The sequence below is a fragment of the Hibiscus syriacus genome, unplaced genomic scaffold (assembly GCF_006381635.1).
Source record: "Hibiscus syriacus cultivar Baekdansim isolate YM2019G1 unplaced genomic scaffold, ASM638163v2 tig00116989_pilon, whole genome shotgun sequence".
Lineage (NCBI taxonomy): Eukaryota > Viridiplantae > Streptophyta > Magnoliopsida > Malvales > Malvaceae > Hibiscus > Hibiscus syriacus.
Genome location: NW_024063508.1, coordinates 3309708 through 3315587, shown reverse-complemented (window position 1 = coordinate 3315587; position 5880 = coordinate 3309708).

Here is a 5880-nt window from a genome sequence, read left to right as displayed (position 1 = left end):
TGTTCAATTTAAAAAGATATATACTTTGTAACATTTTTATTATCGAAAAAGTTACATTGGGAAGGATTTAGGGTTTACCACAAAAAATATATAATTTATAATAATATCTGTTACAATAAAAATATTATGAATAAAATAATATTTTTAGTTTTAATCTATAATATTATTATGTCCAACTTAAAAAGTTACACTTTTAATAAAATTTTCAACTATAATTGATTTAAGCCATCTTCTAACCTTTATATTAAGAACTTGTATTTTAGATTTTCCCTCACTTAACGACAAAATTAGAGACGAACAATAGACTGGTCAGTTTAATTAAATGGGGTAGTTTACATACGATAGTTTTTATTAGAGAAATCAAGCGAGCAGATAGAAAGAAATCAATTGAGGTGCCAAATGACTCGAAGTCTTATTGACATGGTGACGGTTCAATTTGAAGTATCACTTAATATTGCTATTATTTGATTTTAAGTAACTTTGAAAAAATAATATGAAGTAACATTAAAAAATAGTCGAAAAAACAGTGACATATTTAAAGTAACATTGAAAAAAATAAATCTAAAAAATTATTTCAAATTAATCCAAAATATTATTTTTATATATTATCATCTAAGTCAATTTAAACATAATAAAAAAGTGTGAATTTTTTGTTCTTATACAAAAACTTAATATTGTTTGAAGAATTCGAGCAAGTTTAGTCATTGCAACTTTTTGTTAGGTAAGTTTTATGTTATTTATTTTTGTTGATGAGAAACTGTATGTCGGTGCTGTCATTTGGGTGTGTCCGGAAATGGGCTTCGACTTGAATAAACGGGTTAGAGTCGTCACCGATCATTTATCTTTAAAAAAAACTAGGTTGATCAGACACCTCGGTTTATTTTTTTACATGATCTGCATTTTACCAAAAATATGTCGGGCTCGGAGTCGGTTATAGTCAAGGAATGATTAGTACCCTTGTACTGCCCTTTCGGTACTAATTTAATTTCTAGTTGTCTTAATTAAGAAAATTGCAAGTTAAATTAAAATTAAAAATTCGATCCAAATTACTTACCTCCAATCGATTACAAAGTACCCCTAAGGTCAAAAAGATGTTAGATTTGTAAAATAAAATACTGAATTGATAAAGAGGAAAAATTAACAAAAGTTACATTATAATACTTTGAACGAAACAAATAGAAAAGAAATATATACATATATGTTGAGAAATAAATAGAAATAAAATTAACATAATGGAATGCTAAAAATAAACGGAACCAATTCATGCCACGTGAAGAAATAAATTATACATATTATAAACATGAAGCGAAAAAGAATATGATGCAAAAAAGATTAATTTAAAAAAATACCAAATGCAAGATCAAGTACAAATGAAGGGAAAAATCAATTAAATAAAAATAAAATAAATAATAAAAATAAATAAGAATGTAAGATCAAGAACTCAAAAATATAATAACTCTTTAAAAATAATTAAATAGAAACATGAATTAAATAAAGAAGGACAAAATTGAAAAATAAAATAAAGCGAGTGGTGAATTTAAGAGAAAACTCGGAACTAAAATTAAATTTAAAGCATAAAATGGGTTTTGAAAATAACTCGGGGACCAACTCTGCAATTAGACCCTACTCGTGTGAAAACATGTTGATCCTTAGAGGATCTGGTCGGGTTTTCGGGTCGGCTATAAAGAACAACAATTAGAAACAAATTTCATTTTTCTCTCCCCCTTCAAAACTGATCAAAGAAAGCTTCAAAATTTTCTCTGAAATATTCTTCGTGTTCTTCATGAAACGAAGAACATTCAATCGAAACCCAGAAACCAGGCATGCTTTGCCTCGCCGACCGCCGTGGAATGGCGTCGACCACCGTTCATCGATGGTGTGGTTTTACACTGTTCGAAAGCTTATTATCCCCTCTTCTCAAAAATCTATTTTGTTTTCACAAACAAGCCTCGGGGAAGGCTATATCTTGAAGAAAAAATCTTTCGAAAAAAAACTTCCCCTTCAATCCTTGGCCTTTCGAATCAGAAATAAAACCAAAACAAACCCCAAACACAACCATATGCAAACTAGCCGAGAAGGGAAAAAGAAATACCTCTTTTATTTATGCTTTTTATTTCGAATGTTACAAGTTTTCTCTTGCTTGATTCTTTTGTGTGTTTTTGTTTTACATTTACATGAATTTATAGCTTCGAGAACCCATTATTTTTGGGTTGATTTAGAGTTCTATTTCGACTGAAACATTTATTTGTTTTGCTATTTTTGGCTTGACTTCTGTTGTGCGTCGAATGATTTGTCTTGTGTTGTTGCTGATGTCAAAAGATGAAACCCTAAGATTGTGCATGTATAAACCGTTGGATTGGTTCAGATCCAACGGTTTCGATGATACGATGTGGGTATCAAAGGGTAAACCCTAAATGCGTATTGGGTTATTAACCGGGTCAGTTTGCTAGCCGGTTGGCCTCCTTCATCCCCTCTGGATTTGGACTTGAACCTTGGACTCCCTATTTGGACCAAATAAGAAAAAAATAAAATAGAAAGAAAATGAAAATAATAAATAATTTAAAATAATATAATAAATAATATGTTATAATATATAATATATAAATATTTTTAAAAACTATATAATATATATATAGTTTCAAAATGATTTTCAAAAACTATATATTATATATATTTTCAAAATATTTTCAAAAACTATATATTATATATTTTTTCAAAATATTTTCAAAAAATATATATTATATATATGTTTTCAAAAATGTTTGAAAAAATTATATTATATATATTTTCAAAATATTTTCAAAACTATATATTATATATGTTTTCAAAACATTTTCATAAACTATATATTATATATGTTTTCAAAATTGTATATATATTATATAGCACCCCGGGCGAAAATGAGTGACTACAGCTGGCCCTCCTTGCCCATTATCATGTAACGAAAATAGGGCAAAGACAAAAAGACACAAATTTTTGTTCAGTGCGTATGGACAGTCTGCTTCTGTGATAATGGTTAACTTTTGAGCTTGAAATTTCAACTTAAGGTTGTCGTTGAATTCTTCTCAATTACCCTCCGCTGTGGAATCGAGAATAGAGGTGGACGATTTCCTGTTGTTGAGCCATACTGTGGACGACTCAGGAGTTGTCTTTGAACAATGATATCCTTCAGTGTGAAGTTGAAATTTGAATTAGAAAGTGGCTTCTTGGTCAACCTTGGCCTTCTTATCGGTTTAAAGACCTTGGTATGAAAATTTGACAGGAAAGTAGTTCATTGCTGCTACCTTGTGGTAAATATGTCCTCGAGTTGAATGGAATCGAACTCGAAAGTTCCCGTTAACAGATAACTCTTCTCACCTTGAGTTATAATGTACTAAGCTGGGAGATAACCCCCTTTTGTTGTAGATGACTCAGTTGTTATGACACTAGGTCAATCCATACGATATCCTTCTTCATGAAGTTGAAATCGTGGATGGCTCATTCGTTGTGAAGTTGATCTTTAAAGCATAAAATGGGTTTTAAAAATAACTCGGGGACCAACTCTGCAATTAGACCCTACTCATGTGAAAACATGCTGATCCTTAGGGGATCTGGTCGGGTTTTCGGGTCGGCTATAAAGCACAACAATTAGAAACAAATTTCATTTTTCTCTCCCCCTTCAAAACTGATCAAAGAAAGCTTCAAAATTTTCTCTGAAATATTCTTCGTGTTCTTCATGAAACGAAGAACATTCAACTGAAACCCAGAATCCAGGCATGCTTTACCTCGCCGACCGCCGTGGAATGGCGTCGACCACCATTCATCGATGGTGTGGTTTTACACTGTTCGAAAGCTTATTATCCCCTCTTCTCAAAAATCTATTTTGTTTTCACAAACAAGCCTCGGGGAAGGCTATATCTTGAAGAAAAAATCTTTCGAAAAAAAACTTCCCCTTCAATCCTTGGCTTTTCGAATCAGAAATAAAACCAAAACAAACCCCAAACACAACCACATACAAACTAGCCGAGAAGGGAAAAAGAAATACCTCTTTTATTTATGCTTTTTATTTCAAATGTTACAAGTTTTCTCTTGCTTGATTCTTTTGTGTGTTTTTATTTTACATTTACATGAATTTATAGCTTCGAGAACCCACTATATTTGGGTTGATTTAGTGTTCTATTTCGACTGAAACATTTATTTGTTTTGCTATTTTTGGCTTGACTTCTGTTGTGCGTCGAATGATTTGTCCTGTGTTGTTGCTGATGTCAAAAGATGAAACCCTAAGATTGTGCATGTATAAACCGTTGGATTGGTTCAGATCCACCGGTTCTGATGATACGATGTGGGTATCAAAGGGTAAACCCTAAATACGTATTGGGTTCTTAACTGGGTCAGTTTACTAGCCGGTTGGCCTCCTTCATCCCCTCTGGATTTGGACTTGAACCTTGGACTCCCTATTTGGACCAAATAAGAAAAAAATAAAATAGAAAAAAAAATAAAATAATAAATAATTTACAATAATATAATAAATAATATGTTATAATATATAATATATAAATATTTTTAAAAACTATATAATATATATATATATTTTCAAAATGATTTCAAAAACTATATATTATATATATTTTCAAAATGTTTTCAAAATATTTTCAAAAACTATATATTATATATTTTTTCAAAATATTTTCAAAAAATATATATTATATATATGTTTTCAAAAATGTTTTAAAAAACTATATTATATATATATTCAAAATATTTTCAAAACTATATATTATATATGTTTTCAAAACATTTTCAAAAACTATATATTATATATGTTTTCAAAATTGTATATATATTATATAGCACCCTGGGTGAAAATGAGTGACTACAGCTGGCCCTCCTTGCCCATTATCATGTAACGAAAATAGGGCAAAGACAAAAAGACACAAATTTTTGTTCAATGCGTATAGACAGTCTGCTTCTTTGATAATAGTTAACTACTGAGCTTGAAATTTCAACTTAAGGTTGCCGTTGAATTCTTCTCAACTACCATCCGCTGTGGAATCGAGAATAGAGGGGGACGATTTCCTGTTGTTGAGCCATACTGTGGACGACTCAGGAGTTGTCTTTGAACAATGATATCCTTCAGTGTGAAGTTGAAATTTGAATTAGAAAGTGGCTTCTTGGTCAACCTTGGCCTTCTTCTCGGTTTAAAGACCTTGGTATGAAAATTTGACAGGAAAGTAGTTCATTGCTGCTACCTTGCGGTAAATATGTCCTCGAGTTGAATGGAATCGAACTCGAAAGTTCCCGTTAACAGATAACTCTTCTCGCCTTGAGTTATAATGTACTAAGCTGGGAGATAACCCCCTGTTGTTGCAGATGACTCATTGTTGTGACACTAGGTCAATCCATACGATATCCTTCTTCGTGAAGTTGAAATCGTGGATGGCTCATTCGTTGTGAAGTTGAGCTTTAAAGCATAAAATGGGTTTTAAAAATAACTCAGGGACCAGCCCTTCAATTAGACCCTACTCATGTGAAAACATGATGATCCTTAGGGGATCTGGTCAGGTTTTCGGGTCGGCTATAAAGCACAACAATTAGAAACAATTTCATTTTTCTCTCCCCCTTCAAAACTGATCAAAAAAAGCTTCAAAATTTTCTCTGAAATATTCTTCGTGTTCTTCATGAAACGAAGAACATTCAACCGAAACCCAGAATCCAGGCATGCTTTGCCTCGCCAACCGCCGTGGAATGGCATCGACCACCGTTCATCGATGGTGTGGTTTTACACTGTTCGAAAGCTTATTATCCCCTCTTCTCAAAAATCTATTTTGTTTTCACAAACAAGCCTCGGGGAAGGCTATATCTTGAAGAAAAAATCTTTTGAAAAAAAACTTCCCCTTCAAT